Source organism: Pelodiscus sinensis, chromosome 18 (genome assembly GCF_052426305.1).
Source record: "Pelodiscus sinensis isolate ZL-2025 chromosome 18, ASM5242630v1, whole genome shotgun sequence".
Classification (NCBI taxonomy): domain Eukaryota; kingdom Metazoa; phylum Chordata; order Testudines; family Trionychidae; genus Pelodiscus; species Pelodiscus sinensis.
In genome coordinates, this window is record NC_143069.1 from 31775523 (window position 1) to 31792599 (window position 17077).

The 17077-nt window shown below is 54.7% G+C and overlaps 1 long non-coding RNA gene across 2 annotated transcripts; it reads left to right on the top strand.

Annotated features, from left to right (window-relative positions):
• Nucleotides 1–215: 215 nt before the first annotated feature.
• LOC142825595 (uncharacterized) lies at nt 216–16812 on the top strand. Of its 2 annotated transcripts, XR_016347209.1 has the most exons (7): nt 216–1459; nt 1892–1978; nt 3031–3159; nt 4386–4472; nt 7866–7991; nt 8377–8404; nt 9059–16812. It is a non-coding gene; the product is annotated as an uncharacterized LOC142825595 (long non-coding RNA). The 2 variants fall into 2 exon arrangements; XR_016347208.1 differs by lacking the exon at nt 216–1459 and having other exon boundaries at nt 1483–1978.
• Nucleotides 16813–17077: the final 265 nt, after the last annotated feature.

Below are 17077 nucleotides of genomic sequence, written 5' to 3' on the forward strand. Positions count from 1 at the left end.
GTTTTACATTTGCAGGATTTCACCTTCCAACATTATTCATTTTATTGAATAATTCCCATACCTAGAACATTTGAATCAGAAACTACTACATGTTCCATTACTCTTTTCCGTAACTCATTGGAATGATTTTGTGGTTTGGAACAGTAAACATTTTCTTTAAACTAAACTGACAGTTGAAGAGGAGACTTGATTTTAATTTTGTTAGCAACTATTTCTTACGACCTCTATTCATAATGGTCATGTGGTTTTTTCGATGAAACCCACAAATAATTACTTAAACCTTTCACCCAGCATATTTTGGTGTAAAAAGTAATGCATTCAGCTACCTTAAGTAGAAGGATTGCTTATGTAAAATTGGGCATCTGGGTAATTGTGACGCGTGACTTTATTTTGCACAAACACATCCAGAAACAAGCAAACCCTTCAAAATCTAAAAGTAGATAGTTTCATGAGCTTCCAGGGGCAAAACCCACTTCCTCCAATGAGCATCTGCAGGAAGTCATTTTTGCCCTCAAATGCTCATGAAGCTATGGATATTTTTGTTAGTCTCTAAGGATGCGTCTACACAGCACGCTTAGCTCGAAATAACTTGCTATCCCGAAATTCCCCTTAGCCCTTGTGGAATGAGGGCTACCAGGATGTGGGACTAAGCCGCCCATTATTTCAAAATCTATTTTGAAATTTGCTTCACTAGAGGCGGAATAGCTATTTTGGGATTCTTCCAGTATCCAGTACCCTAAGGTGCCACAGGACTGCTCACTATTTTTAAAGTGGCAGACTAACATGGCCACTCCTCTGAGACTAGAAAATGCCTGGCTAGTCCTAACACATGAAAGTTTCTTACAAATTTATCCTCAAACTGTTCTTATTGCAGCCAAAGCTCCAAGCCAGGGAAGATCTTTTTCCTGTGGAGTCTCTGGTGACAAAGACAAAGAGCCTAAACACTTTGCATGCTATAGATTTCCTACGGGGCGGGAATTCTTTGTTTCTACATTCCAGCCTTCCATGGAAAATTACCTGGTCAGTGCCTATCCATCTGGGTGGTCACATGTCTTCGTTAGACCAACCACTGCTTAGACTTAAGGACAAGGGAAACTGGTCACCCAGACATGGAGGGAAACACCCTTACTGGCGTCTGTTTGCGCATTCCCAAGCCTAAGCCGGTCCCTAGTCCCTACTCCAGTCCTAACTTTACACACAAGAGGGATACATGCCCCCATATAAGAGAGGCGGTGCCAGCCGACAGGGACCTGACAATCCATCGGTGACATGAGGCGTTTTGTTCAAAGCATTCTCGAGTTAGGCAGACAATGTCTTACAGCACGGGGGGAGGGATCCACCACAGTATTCAAGGGGGAAGGTGGGTATCTGAGATCTGTAGGATCCTCTTGCTCTGGTCCCTAACGGCCTGTCTCCTCTCCAGGCTGCTGGCTGGCCGGGCAGAGCAGTGCCTGGGCATGTGAGTATCTGTGGGGAGCGGGACAGAGGGGGAATTTGTGTATGAAGGACGAGGGACATGGGGGGGAGTGAGGGGTGCAGACCCGCCCCCCTCCCAGGGATGAGCCTGCCAGACCTGGGTTGCCTCCCACAGCCAGAGGCTGAGACCTCGCCCCCCTGATTAACACGAGTCGTTAGGGATTGTGCTTCTGGTTTCCATGGTGCCAGGCAGGGTCTGTGTCTGGCCAAGGGTCTGGCTGGGCCGATCCTCCCCGTCCTGAGATCCCGGGGGGAGGAGCCGGAACGAATCCCCGGGTCCCGTCCTCTCCCCAGGGAAGCGGCTCAGCCCCCGGAGGAGCCGCCAGTGCCAGATGGGGGGGGGGGGTCTCTGGGTAAGTAGCCACAGACACGAGGGCTCCAGCTTTCTCACCCTCACCCCTCCATTGCCCCACAGATGCTGGATCTGCTCCCACAAGGGGAACCAACTCAACTCTGCTGGGAACTCCCTCCGCTCTGACCCAGCCAGCCAGTGCAGAGCCAGGTACCGGGGCTGGGGGCCAGGAAATCCCCTGGGAACCCTAGAAACAGGTTCATGCTGCACGAGGAGATGAAGGACGAGGAACGTGGGGGGGTGGAGTGAGGGGTCAGACCCCCCCCCCTCCCAAGAGATGATCCTGCCAAACCTGGGCTGCCTCCCACAGCCAGAGACTGAGACCTTGCCCCACTCATTGCAGGGATGGGCAACACAATGGGTGGAAACATGGAATCAGGGGACCCCGCAGTGCCCCCCAGCTCTGCCCGGGGCTCTGGCAGCAGCCTGGGGAGTGGTTCCGGCAGGGCCGGGCGGGGAGAAGTGCACACGCAGACGGAGGGTCGTGTGGCTCCGTTGTTCTTAGCCCTCGGCTGGCGGCACATGTGGGTCCCTGCTTGGCTCCTGGGTCCAGCTCCGCCCGGCTCGGTGCTCTGAACGCACCTTGAACAGCCTGGGCCACGTCCCATAGCAGCCCCGGAGCAGGAGCTGAGCTGAATCCCTTGCACCTGAGAGCGGCTGGGGGGAGCAGAGCCAGCGTGTGAGCCCGGGCTAGACAGGGAAACGTGAGCCTCACTGGGGGGTTGTAACACGTGTTTGTCTCAGGGCCCCTCCTGGGAGCCACTTGCTCAAAAGTCCCAAAGGTGGGGCAGGAACCGGCAGGGTAGATCCCAATTCGCCTGCTGGCTGCTGCAGGGGAAGGGCTGCATTGACCCTGGGGAGCTGCAGGAGTCAGGGGCTGGAAATCTTCTTTCCCCTCTTGGGTCTCACCCCGGCTGTGGCCGCGGGTCTGGGCCTGCACCCAGGGCCGGGCAAGGGGGAACCCGCTGGGCCCCAGACAGGCAGAGGGGGAAGCAGGCGGCCACGGTTTGTGTCGCCCCCACTTAATGCCAGTTTGTGCATCCAGAGGAGCCCCGCCCCAAACTCTCCATCTCCACCAGCCCCGGGGGGAGGGGGGGTGATCCCTGTGGGGGGACACATCACCATCCGGGGCTGGACTGAGCAGCTGGGCATGAGGATCCTGCTCCACAAGGACGGGGCTAAGAAGTATCTGGCCTACACAGACCCTGCCGGCTCTGCGATCGCATTCCCCAGCTTCAGCGCACTGCCGGAATACATCTCCAGGTTTTTCAGCTTTATTGAATCATCCATCTTGCAGGAGCCCAGCGACCCTCTGCACACCATTGTAGCAGGTGAGGAGACCTTCCCAGCCCCACAGCTCCCAGCCCCACACCCAGCCCAGCCCAGGCTCCCAGAAGATGGAAGCCCAGCCCCTGACGTTTGAGTGAGGAGAGATCTTGGCCCCCTGGAGGCGGCCGGGGGCCGGAGGAGCAGATCTCAGTTGGTTCTTTGGATCCCAGCGCAGACCCTGCTCCTGCCCCATCACTGACACTCCCAGCTGGAGCCAGGCACGGTTGCTGGACCAGGGTCCGTCTCATGCCCCGACCGCCTCCCGCTGCACAGCCCAGCTCCCCTGAACCTGCCCCCTCCCTGCACCCATTGGGGGGGTTGCCCTGGGGGAGCCGTGACCATCCTGTGCAGGTCCTGGCTGGGCCCAAGCAGCCAGATCCCCCACGACGGCGCCGCAGGGAGAAGGTGAGCGGGAGAAATGGAGCAATTCACCCCCGGGCACAGGGCTCCCGCTCAGACGCCCTCGGGGCCATTCGGGCCTTTGGAGGGGGCCGGTCCATGCACAGAACCGACTGGCTCAGCTCTTCTGTCGGGGGGGATGGACAGACCCTGGGGACGCCCCGCTGTGGGGCAGTGGGGATGTGGGGCCCCGGGAGCGCAGGTGGTGGCCGGACGGGAGCACGTCTGGGGAGGGACGGACAGATGGACTCAGACCATGTCTGCGTGAGACCTGGGCCCCAAATGCCGAATCTCGTGTGGTTCCCACCCCCCTGGGGAGCTCAGAGCCAGTCTGGGCTGGGGGAATTAGCGCCCGGGTGGGACCCAGCCCGTGGGGCAGCCAAGCTCCCCTGAGCTCTGTGGGGACGGGGGGCTCCTCCCCCGCAGTAGGGACACCGCGCCCAGACCGGCCCGCAGGGACTCAGGGGGGAGTGGCCCCCGGCTGGGCAGGGACCGTCCGTGTGTCCTGTGTCCGTACAGCACCGAGCACGCGGGGCAGCTGGCCCAGGACAGGGCTCCTGGCGATTGACACGAGTCGTTAGGGATTGTGGTTCCGGTTTCCATGGCGCCAGGCAGGGTCTGTGTCTGGCCGAGGGTCTGGCTGGGCCGATCCTCCCCGTCCTGAGATCCCGGGGAGGAGCCGGAACGAATCCCCGGGTCCCGTCCTCTCCCCAGGGAAGCGGCTCAGCCCGGGGAGGAGCCGCCAGTGTCAGATGGGGGGTCTCTGGGGGAGTAACCACAGACACGAGGGCTCCAGCTTCCTCACCCCCACCCCGCCATTTCCCCACAGACGCTGGTTCTCCTCCTGCAGAGGGAACTGACCCGACTCTGCTGGAACCTACAACAGCCCCGACCCAGCCAGCCAGCGCGGGGCCAGGTACCAGGGCTGGGGGCAGGAAATCCCCTAGAAGCAGATTTATGTTGCACGAGGAACTGATCCCTAGTGGAGCCATGAACAGCTGCTGAATGAGATAGGAACAGACCCCCCCCAGTGAACTCCCCGTCTGGGCTGAGACCTGCCCAGACTCATTGCATATCCTGGGTGCCTGGGGGAGGAGGGGATGTTACTGGACAGGTGCCAGATTGATTTGGCAGGGGCAAGTCCCAAGAGACGAGGGGGCTGAATAGCAAACGGGCCCCAGAGAGCCCCCAGCATGGGGCAAAACCCAGTTTGTATCCCCCTGAGAGAAGGGGGGGGATGGGGAGCCAGAGATAACAGCCCCATGTATCCCGTCTGTCTGCCTGAGTCGGCAGGGAGCCTGAGGAACAGCTCAGAAGCAGGGATCCCCTTCCGTGGGGGCGGAGGGGGGGCTGCCAAGCAGGGCTTTGACCCTGTGACCCTCCAACCCAGATATACATGAAGTTAACACTTGAACCCGCCCATTCCCAATGAATCATGGACTCCGAGAGCATTGGAGTGGGAAGGGACCTCGAGAGGTCATCAAGTCCGGTCCCCTGCTCTCCCGGCAGGACCAAGCACCCACTAGACCATCCTGGAGACATGTCTGTCAACCTGCTCTTAAACATCTCCAGGGATGGAGATTCCACAACCCCCCTAGGCAATTTATCCCAGTGCTGATCCACCTGATGGGCAGGAAGTTTTTCCTGATGTCCATCTGAACCTCCCTTGCTGCAGTGTAACCCATTGCTTCTTGGCCTGTCCTCAGGCACCAAGGCGAACAATTTTTCTCCCTCCTCCTTACAACACCCTTTTAGAAACTTGAAAACCGCTGTTATGTCCCCTCTCAGGCTACATATAGAGTGCAGGTTTCTTTCAGAAAAAGCTTTTTGGAAGAGATTTTCTGAAAAAGCTTCTTCCGAAAGAGCGTGTCCACACTGCCAAAGCGCATTGAAAATGCCATCTGCTTTTTCGACAGACAGCGTCCACACTGAATGGACGCTACCTCACATAGAAGCTGTGATTACTATGGACGGACTAGCCACCAGGGCAACTGTGCTTTTTCCTCTTCCCTCTTCTTTCAAAACAACTCCTTCTTCCCCATAACAAAATACAGGACTATGTAGCACTTTAAAGACTAACAAGATGGTTTATTAGGTGATGAGCTTTCGTGCACCAGACCCACTTCCTCAGATCAAATAGTGGAAGAAAATAGTCACAACCATATATACCAAAGGATACAATTAAAAAAAGAGAACACATATGAAAAGGAGAAATCAAATTTCAGAACAGAAGGGGAATGCGGGAGGGGGGGAAGGTAAATGTCTGTGAGCTAATGGTATTACAAAGATAGCTTCCCCAATTATCACCTCTAATACCATTAGCTCACAGACATTTACCTCCCCCCGCCCCCCGCATCCCCCTTCTGTTCTGAAATTTGATTTCTCCTTTTCATATGTGTTCTCTTTTTTATTTAATTGTATCCTTTGGTATATATGGTTGTGACTATTTTCTTCCACTATTTGATCTGAGGAAGTGGGTCTGGCCCACGAAAGCTCATCACCTAATAAACCATCTTGTTAGTCTTTAAAGTGCTACATAGTCCTGTATTTTGTTTCAGCTACACCAAACTAACACGGCTACATTTCTATCACTCTTCTTCCCCATACACATACTCCTTTTTCCAAAAGAGAGCTTTCCTCGTAGAAAGAGGTATACCAATGTCGGAAAAACCCCATTGTGCTTTTGATTATCTTTTGAAAGAACATGATTGCAGTGTGGATGTAAGGGAAGTTTTTTTGGAAAAACGGCTGTTATTCTGAACAAACTCTGATGTGTAGACATACCCTCAGTCTTCTCTTTTCTAAACTAAGCAAGCCCAATTCTTTCAGTCTTCCCTCGTAGCTCATGTTTTCTAGACTTTTCGTCGTTTTGGTTGCTCTTCTCTGGACCTTCTCCAATTTCTCCACATCTTTCCTGAAATGTGGTGCCCAGAACTGGACATAATACTCTAAGGCCGTGTCCACACTCAGGGGTTTTTTCGGGAAAAGCAGCCTTTTCCCGAAAAAACTTCCCCTGCGTCCAGACTCAAGCCGCGTTCTTTCGAAATTATTTTGAAAGAACGCGGCTTTTCTTTCGATGGCGGTAAACCTCATTTCACGAGGAAGAACGCCTTCTTTCGAAAGCTCCTCTTTCGAAAGAAGGCGTTCTTCAATGTAAAGAGGCCGTCTTCGAAAGAGAGCATCCAGACTCACTGGATGCTTTCTTTCGAAAAAGCAAGCCGCTTTTTCGAAATTTCTCCGTGCAGTCTAGACGCTCTCTTTCGAAAGAGGCTCTTTCGAAAGATGCTTTCGAAAGAGCCTCTTTCGAAAGAAGCCTGCAGTCTAGACATAGCCTAACTGAGGCTTAATCAGCACAGAGTAGAGGGGAAGAATGACATCTCATGTCTTGCTCACAGTACTCCTGTTAATGCCTCCAGAATCACGTTTGCTTTTTTTTTGTAACAGTGTCACACTGTTGACTCATATTTAACTTGTGATCCACTATGACCCCTAGATCACTTTCTGTGGTACTCCTTCCAAGACAGTCACCTCTCATTCTGTATGTGTGAAATGGCTTGTTCCTTCCTAAGTGGAGGAGTTTGCATTTGTACTTATTGAACTTCATTCAATTTACCTCAGACCATTTCTCTAGTTTGTCCAGATGATTTTGAATTAGGATCCCTCCTCCAAAGCATTTGCAACTCCTCCCAGCTTGGTATCATCTGCAAACTTAATAATCGTACCATCATCTAATAATCGTATGCCATCATCTAAACCATTGATGAAGATTTTGAACAGAACAACCCCAAAAACAGACCCTTGAGGAACCCCACTTGTTATGCCCTTCCAGCATGAGTGTGAACTGTTAATAACTATGCTCTGAAAACAGTTATCGCACATTGTTCACTCTGGAACCTAGTGATGGCCAGTGGAAAGACAGCGCAGTTATGTCTTCCATTACTGATCACTTCAGCAGGGCATGGTTCTCCCACCAATTTCAAAGCCGCTCCCCAGCCAAAAGTCCCACCCACACCTATCCCATCCCACTCCAATGATCCCTGTGCAGAATTCCCCAGGACAGGGTCAGGATCCAGGGATCTGGGTTGTAGGATCTGAGCCCAGCTGGCTTCAAAGGGCACCTGTGGTACATCCCCCTCTCCCATCCAGTCCATCCCAAGACAGCCCCCTACCATTGGCAGAGAACCTCCCGACTACTACTACCCAGAATCCCGTCTGCTCCTTCCCCCTGCACCAGCCCCATTGCTTGAGGGGCAGGGGATGAAGCAGCAGGTAACGAACCAGCCATTCACGGCCTCCTGCTGCTTCCCAGGAGGATCAGGAACAAATCTGAGCGGCTCCATCGTCACGGGGTTGATTGTAGGGGCCACCAGCCTCCTCATCCTTCTGCTCCTCCTCCTCCTCCTGGCCTTCCTCCGCCGCAGACGCACCCGATCCTGTGAGTGCCCCAGCAAGGGAAGGGTTAAACCTGGGTAGGGCTTGGATGGGAGACAGGCCAGGAATCCAGGGGTGGGGCAGGGGGCTCAGCAAGGGGCGATGTCCCCTGGCTCTCAGTGCTGGCCCCAGAACCCATGGGCAGCGCTAGGGGGCGCTGTGCTGCACAGTGTGGGGCGGGGGGCTCTGTAGTGGTGCAGGGGGGTCACAGGGGGGCAGGGCTGAGCCTGTCTTAGGGTACCCTGGCTCACTGGCTGGAGCGGTGGGGGATCCCCTGGCAGAGCAGGACGGGAACCTCTCCTCCCAGCTGCCCTGTGGGGCGGAGGGGCAGGGCTGGCACAGGGGGGCCAGTGTTGACTCCTGGACAATTTTGCTTTGTGTCTTGGCAGGGTTGGGACCAGCATTGAGGTAGAGCAGGTAAGAGCCCAGTTCTTCCCTCCACCCCACCATCTACCTATCTTAGGTCTCCTGGGTTTTCTCCCTCGCTCTCGGAAGAGTGGGGCCTAGTGGTTAGAGCCAGGGGCTGCGAGCCATGATTCCTGGGCTCTGTTACTGTTTCTCTCTCTCTCCTTGCGGGGAATCCGAGGCTGCAGTCACAGTGTGTAAGTTCGACATGAGGGGGTGATGTGAGGGGCAGGGTATCCCCTGTGGGGCATGTCGGTGTGGGATGCAGCCCTGGCTCATTCTGCATGTTTGGGGGTGACCTGCCTTTGCCTCAGTTTCCCCATGGAGCTAGTGACCCTGCCCCACTCCGGTGTGCTGAGGAGCAGGGAGGCCAGTCTGCAAAAGGCTTAATGGAGGGGTATTAGGGAGTGAGAAGGGGGCTGGAGGCCCAGAACTCAGTCAGAGGCTGGCCCTGCACCCCTCAAACACACCCTGCATTCCCCAAACCTTCCCCCAAACCTTCGTGTTGGTCTGAGCTTTGCAGGGGCCAGTGGGATTCTATGGGGGGCAGGTGCTGCTGGTGGCGGGAGGGGGACTTCCCTGATTTCTGCAGCTCTGGGGGCTGCAGTGTGTGTGTGGGGGGGGAAGGTTTCACTTGACACACGCAGTGACTCTCTCCCCTCCCAGCCTTAGAAGCCGGATCCCAGTGCCGAGGGAGTCACCTACGCCGAGCTGGACCAGACAGGTGCTGCAGGCCAAGCAAGACGACCTGACCATTGCCCCGAATCTATCCTATACACAGCCATCACACCCCACTCCTGCCCCCATAGACTGAACCTGGGCCAGTTACTGGAGCAACGGGGCAGGGAGTGTGGCCCCCAAGGAGTGACGCAGTGACCCCCACAGGAGAACAGGCTCAGCTTGTGGTCTCCCCATAACACCCCCTTCCCCCGCGCAGCTGGTTCTGCCACACCCAGCCACACAGATCCACACCCTTCCCCTTGGACACATGCCTCAGCTTCCATCGCATGGGCACACGCCCTGATCTCAGATCCCCCCCATGGGCACATGCCCTGACTGTCTGCAATACCAAATGAGAAAGAGGATAGTGAAAGGAGATCTCAGAATGGGGCAGTGAGGGGTGCCACCAGCACCCCTGGTCCCAGCCCCACCCAGTCCCAGAGAAGGAGCTGAGCTGGTGTTTTCCGCTACAGGAAGCCGACCCTATTTCATCTCTTCCTGCCTCCATCCCGCCTTGTCGCTAATCTGCAGGCAAAATCTCGTGTTGTCAAAGTCATCAGAGGTCTCTGCAAAACTGAGGAAAGCCTGAAACTATCAGCCTGGCCCAAGGCCTTGCAGCTGCAGCTTAGCTTTGTCTCAGTGGGGAGGGAGGGGGGTCTCCTTCGTCCTGGGGAGGGCGCACCAGGCTGGGGGCTAGGAGACCACTGGGTCAGATATTCAGGCTTTGACTGACTATTATTTCCATGAGGATTTTCTTTCTTTTTTTTCCTTCCTTGATTCAAGTGGCTGGTGACTTATGTAAATAAAATTAAACTGTGATCATGCAATTAAGGAAGGTGTCATAAGGCATGTGAATGAGGGGGCAGAGTTAAGGGTGTCTGGGAAACAATAAGTGGCATTTCCTGGTATTGGAGGCTTTGACTCTTCAAAGTCTCCTGCTCAGCCTGCAAACCTGCCCATGTGCGACAAAAGCGCTGGCACCGTGCAAGGAGCGTGCGTGATGGAGAACATCTGGGTCTGCTGCCCCTTGCACCACAGCTGAGCGGGGATGGCAGCTTTACACTGTAACGCCTGGTTCTAAGGGTCTTTTGTCAACCTGTGAATTAAATCAACCAGGTCCAAAAGAAAAGGGGAGCAAGAGAAATTCCATCCTGGGCCCCCAGTGGGTCACCAGCCGGGAGAGACCCAGGGACTTACTCATGCCCCACAGATACCCTGCCCCCTGAGCTGCCAGTGGGTGTGTGGTTATGTAAACAACAGAGTTTCATAATGTTTTATGTAATATGCTTAATGGGTAGTGTGAGAGTGAATGTTAAACAACTCAAACTCTGCTGGCCACTTCTCCGGGGAGCAGGGAAAAACAGTCTCCTAAGCCCTTCGTAAAGATGCATCAGGCAAACTGCGTCTGTCTGTATCTGATGTCAAGACAGAAAGAGATCAGCGGGATCCTTGTGAGTCAGCGGGATCACACTGTTGCTCTCAGGAGTAATTAGAATATGGGGTGTGTTATAAAGAAATTATAATGAATGAATTAAAAGTTTGTACTAATAGAAGCTTTGAATTAGGAATTAGATTGATACCTTCCTGTGAACCATTGTGTCCCTTTTCCCATGTGTGAAATGATGGTGTAGTTCCTGGGGAGGGGGAGTGAATGGAATGTGAGTGTTTGGGGAGAGAACAACTTGGAGGTCCAACAGTTTCAGGGTCCAGACAGTGGAAGAGGGGAGGGGACTGGAAGACTCAGAGGCGTGAACGTACCATAAATTGGGCCCAATACAAAGCAGACCGACAGAGGCCACACAGACGGCCTTGGAGTGTTAAGAAGCAAGCTGTTACAAACAAGACAGCCTTGAAATAACATTGGGGAGGACACTGACGTCAGAGTAAAGAATAACTCCCAGATAAACACGTATTGAGCAGACGGGATGGTGATTGCTTAAGAGCTGACGAAGCAAAACGCATAGACCTGCATGGGAGAAAAGTCCTATAAAAGATGGAGCATTCTGAACAAATCTCCGGGTCTCATCTTGTCAACTTCAAAGCGGCGATCTGGACCGAGAGAAGCCCCCGCTCCTCCCTCTCGCATTAACTTGCCTGGCCAGTAAGTTAATGTGAGCAACAGACTGGTAACCTTAAGCAATCACAAGACTTTTTTTGGGGGGGGGAGGCTTGTCTTTCTAAAGCATATAAAGTGTTTTTCTACTGTATTCTCAATAAATGTGGTGTATTGCCTTTTCCCCAGAAAATATCCTGTGTGCTTCTTATGAGCACAACAGCCAGGACCCTGGGGGGCGGGGGGCCTGACACAGGCTATATTTGTGCAGCCACTGGTTAATGGGCAGAAAGAAGCTGGGGCCAGGCAGGTTTGACTCTGATCCTGGTTCTGGCAGGGGAGTGGGGACTAATGGTTAGAGGAGGGGTGCCATATAACAGCTAAGAATCAAGCCCCTTCTGTTTGTAGAGCCTGGTTGGGCCCAGCAGCCCTGAGACCTGCCTTGCTGAACCAAGCTCTTAAACCTCCTCCAACAACACAAACGCAGGGCCACCCCAGCCGCCCCCAGCCACAGAAAAGCAGCTCTGGGCAGGCTCAGCTGAAGGGACCTGCTCCGACCCAGGTGCTCCCTTTCCTTGGGGACAAACCCAATTTGCCTCCTCACGGGCCCACAGGTTGCACCCACCCTTGGCCCATCGGTCCCCAGGGGAACCCGCTTAAGAGCGACAGTCCCTTCTCGGGAAACCCCCTCCAGTGCGACAGTCCCTTCTTGGGGGACCCCCTCCAGTGCGACAGCCCCTTCTTGGACGGGGGTTACTCTCTCTTGTTGGGGGGACAATATGGCCCTATTCTTCCAGCCTTCCATTGTGGCGCTTTCCATGTGAACACCCCAACCAGCGCACAGGGACAGGAGCCGGAAACGCCTCCTGTGGCCACTAGAGGGCGCAGCAGGTTTACACTGCCCCATTCGCCTGCCAATCCGGATTAGTGATGCTCTGGCCTGGCCCGGTCCAGATTCGATGGGATAAACGGGGCCCTGCTGGGCAGCACCTGGAATAGTCAATTTTCCCGGGACACCGGGGAGAGCTGGGAAGGAGAGATGGGAAGATCCATTTTCCAGCCTGTGCTGCTGGCTGGGATCCCACTGGGCCCTAATCAGCCAGGGAAGCGAGCGCCAAGCAATGTTGGGGCTTTCCTCCCTCAGAGCCAGGGGAAGGAGCTGGGACTTGGAGCCAGAGCTCTGCCTGGCTCAGTGAGGCACTGACCACAGGCCCCAGGCCGGCCTAACGAGAGAGACCCTCAGCCTCCATGATGGGAGCCAGGAGAAGGGACTCTGCTCTGAGAACCAGGCTCCTTCCTATAGAAACAGGAGGCTGCCCAGGGAGTCAGCCCGTCTCTGCTCCGAGCACTGAGATACCCGGGGGGGTCCTCACAGCCACACCCTGCTCCCCACCAAGGACATTAGAGGGGGAGAGGGAACTGGGGTCTGTCCCCTTCCTGCTGAGAGGGTGGGACCAGCCCCCAAACAGAACAGGGTCCCAAGCTGGAGAGACAGTGACAACCTGTGACCTGCAGGACACACATTGTCCTGGGGGCACCCATCCCCTCCCCCTCTGTGCTCCCTGAGTCAGATATTTCCCCTCCGCCCCATGCCCCAACCCCAGGGGATGAGGATGAGCCTTTTGCAGAGCACCTGACTTGCTCCCCTCCGTTAGTAGCTGGTTTGGAATATGTATAGAATTGTGTGGCATGGTTATGACTATATGTTAAAGATCTTAATGTTAAAACAGCGATTTTACGTCAAACAAAATGGAGTCTGTCACCCTGGGCTCCATTCCGGGCTTTCCCCTCCCCCTCTGGAACATTCCGAGACCGTTGGGGAACCGGCTCCAACCAGATTTTCCCGCCTTGGCGAGAGTTCCGCTCCCCTCAGGCGTCGCGCCCAGAGGAGCCCGGGACGACGCCAGTCCCGGCTGTCGGCCCCAGTCCCTCAGACTCCTCCCCACCCGCCCTGTGAGGGGGAAGGAGCAGACACCCCACCCGTTCCCCACCAGCTCACCTGCCCCCCGAGCCCTCTGCAGCTCCCTTCCCCCTGAATAACAGCGACCGGCCCCTCAGCTGTCCTCCCCAAAGGCGCTGTGGGGCCCATAGGGGGCAGGTCCTGAGCACCTTTCAAGTCACCATCAGTCGCAAGATCAGATCTTTGGACAGGGGTCTCCTTACCTTGACTTACCCGACGGGGCCAGGGTTTGCCCAGTGGGCTCTAGGCTTCAAGCCCACTGAATAACTCTGTATCAGTATTCCCCTTGTTGTTTGACTGGCTTGTATGTTACCTCTCTGCCCCGAATCCCTGATTTTGTATCATCCCCTGATACACTCTATGCTTGGTTCACCTTATACACAGCCCCTTCTCTCTTTGGGGAAGGGGAGGAGGCTGGAGACCAGTGGGGCAAACTGCGCTCTTCTGCACAGAGATAGAAATGTAGCCGTGTTAGTCTGGTGTAGCTAAAACAAAAACAGGACTATGTAGCACTTTAAAGACTAACAAGATGGTTTATTAGGTGATGAGCTTTCGTGGGCCAGACCCACTTCTGCACAGAAACATCCATCAGACACCTCCCATCCAAGCACCTCACTCATCTTTTACAATTCTCTGTGCTCACGCCTCCCCCACAGCATGTCGGCTTTGGGATCAGGGCTAGAGTGTCCCAGGGGAGAGCCAGGCCCATAAGGTGCAGCAAGTGGTTTCAAGTGAAAACGAACAGAACAAAGTAAATCACCAATTTAAAATAAAATAAAATGCATGGTGAGTTCTAACACCCTAAGACTTACTGCAAATTCACCCTGAAACTGTTCTTACTTTGGGCAAACCTCAAGCCATGGAAGATTTTTTTCCCAGGGTGTCTGGCTTCTTTGGGGTGTGTCATGCCAGTCAAAGACCAACAGACAGCTCACTTCCCACTGTTTTATAGCTTCCACATTACACAGGAACCTATTGTTCCATCTCTCAACTCCCATGGACACTTACCTGGTCAGCCCCTACCAGGTGGGTGTCTCCTTAAGACCAACAAGTGCTTAGACTTCAAGGAGAAAGGAGGATGTTCTCAAGCCGTTAAATTGATCACCCTGCCATTAAGGAGTTCCAGCATTGGAAACAACTTTGATGGCTTTAATTTGCAGGTTTAAAGCCATAAGCCATTCCATCCCCCATATTTCTAACTTTACATAGAGTGCTACATGCACCAAAGTAAAAGATCCAGATCCAGATCCAGCCGACTGAGACATTACAACTGATAGGTCACATGAGGCATTTTGTCCAAAGCATCTTCATGTTATGTACACAGAGCTTTATGCCCATTCTCTGCCCCGACTCACTTCTGCCAGGAGTCACACAAGTGTCTCTCTCTCACTGGGCAGCTTGGGGTCCTGAGGCGCAGAGAAGGGAAAAGCCCGAGCCCAGGGCACACAGCAGGGTGAGGGCAGAGCCAGAGAGAAAAGCCAGCGGGTCTCACTCTAGCTTCAACCAGCAGCCAGCAAACCTCCCAACACGGCCCCCTGGGCCCAGGAATTGAGACAGTGGGAAATGTTGAATGGAAACAGGTTGATTTGTGAAACCAGGAAAATCCAGTTGGATGAATATTCTTTGCAAAAATGTCTCTTTGCAAAGCCAAAGCGTCTCCAGTTTGTCACCCCCTTCCGCCCCCCTCCCCCGCCCCGTCCCAGTGTCTCCTGCACCCAGACAGGAGACACTTTGAGTCAGACAGTAGCTTCAGGCTGGGCTAAGGAGTCGCTCCCCTTACTCATGTAAACACAGCAAAGCACCAGTCACATGGACTATTCCAGCTGCTCCCCAGCAGCGCCCCGTTTATCCCATCGAATCTGGACCGGACCAGGTCAGAGCATCACTAATCTGGATTAGCTGGTGAATGGGTCAGTGCGAGGCTGCAGCGCCCTCTAGTGGCCACAGGAGCAGTCGCCGGCTCCTGTCCCCATGTGCGCTGGCAGGGGGCTCTCATGGAAAGTGGCACAATGGAAGGCTGGAAGAACAGGGCCCTACTACCCCCTTCCCTCCCCCCCCCCATTGCCGCCCTTCCAGCATCTGTAAAAACTCCTGTTGTTACTGCGCCTAGCGACATTCACTCGGATTCTCCCAGCTCCCCAACCTCCCCGGGCCATGATAGGCGAGGATAGTGACACCGAACTGACGGAGGGAGAAATGGTTTCACAGGTCACCGTGCTTGGCTGTTGGCTGCTGGTGGGAGCAAGAGTGAGGGATTGAGTAAGGAGTCCCCACTACCATACTCACTGCAACAAGAGGGTGAACCAGTTCCCACTGCGGGACGCCTCTGCGTGTGGGGAAAGGAAGAGGCCACGACCTCCTCTGATAATCATAAGGGTAACAGCATTGAAACTGTGTGTGTGATTCATAGGAATAAGTACATGTATAGTCATATTCTTATAACCGAGTAGCATGTGTATTGTCCTAGGTAAAGGTGTTATTCTACTGTCTGTGCTCACTGTCCCATGTATTGAAATAGATCTGCGTAACTTTGCACTGCTTTCCTTTACCATTCTGTTCATCTGACCTGCTCCCGCTGTGTCTCCTCTCACCCCCCCTCCCCTCAGTCTTAGGGATGGAGAAAGCACCTCTGTCCTTGGGAGTCTGGGGGAACTGAGGCAGGGAGGGGAGGGGAATGGACCCCAAGGCCACACTTGTGCATCTCTGTCACCATGACTGGGCACCAGTGTCCCCACCTCGTGTGGTGTTTTAGATGCTGCGTGTAATTATTAGAACGGGGGAGCACTGGCTGTTGGGAGTCTGGAAGCACAGGAAACAGGAAGGAGTGGGGAGGAGATAAGTCAGGGCTGAGTGAGCGCTACAGAGGGGTGCAGCAGCAGCTTTGTCAAGATGTTTCACTGTTGGTAAATAAAGGAGTGTTGAAATTTGTTAGTACCTTGCTTGCACGATACAACACCTTGTCATGCTCATGATCATGTTCAGAGTGTAAGGGCCACCCAAGATCCACCCTGCCCCTTCCCCGAGGCCCCTACCCTCCCTCAACCCGTCCTGCTCACTCCACCCAACTGTTATCACTCTCCCCACTCCCTCACTTGTACTGGGCTGCGGCAGGGGCCAGGCAACCCTGTTTACCTGGACCGAAGACAAACACCAGGGGAGGGGCTGCTGGGGATGGATACTGGAGGCTCTGCTGGAAGAAGGGGGCTTCTGCACCGGGCGGGGGAACAGGCAGAGCCCACCGGGCTGCAGGGCAGACTCAGACGTGCTGGGCTGAGGGCCAGGCCTACAGGCCTGAGGGTTCCCTTGCTGTGTTCGCTAAACAATAACCCCTCCTGTGTGACACTGGTGGAGAGTCGCTCTGGGCTGGAGAACAGGGCTGCGCTATTCCCTCTGGGGGTGGGGACCCTGGGTCCAGAGCAAGGGGGTTCGAGCCCCGCCCTCAAGCAGTGTGGACCTAGAACCCTTGGGACATAGGACGGATGAGGGAGGCCCCGAATGTGGGAAGGCTTCGGGGCACGTCCAGTGGATAAGGTATCCTCCCCCCAGTGCAAGAGGTGGAGGGTTTCAACCCCATCCTGAGGGGCCCATGGCAGAGAGAGGCTGAGGGGTGGTCCCAGAAGGCAGAGGGGCACAAGCCCCAAGACTGCCCCCCCCCCCAGGAAGGGGCTGTCACCCTGAAGTGGGTTCCCCAAGGGATTGACAGGGCAACTGTGGGCAGGGCCTGTGAGGAGATGAATTGGGTTTGTCCCCAAAGGAGGGGAGCACCTGGAGTTGGGGCAGGTCCCTTCGCCTGCCCAGAGCTGCTCTTGGTATCTGTATCATTCTGTGGCTGGAGGGAAGCCCTGCTGGTGTGTTGCTTAAGGGCATGGCAGGGCCAAGGGCTGCTGGGCCTAGCCAGACTCTGCAAACAGAAGGGGCTCAGTTTTTACCTGTTACATGGGAGTCCTGGCTC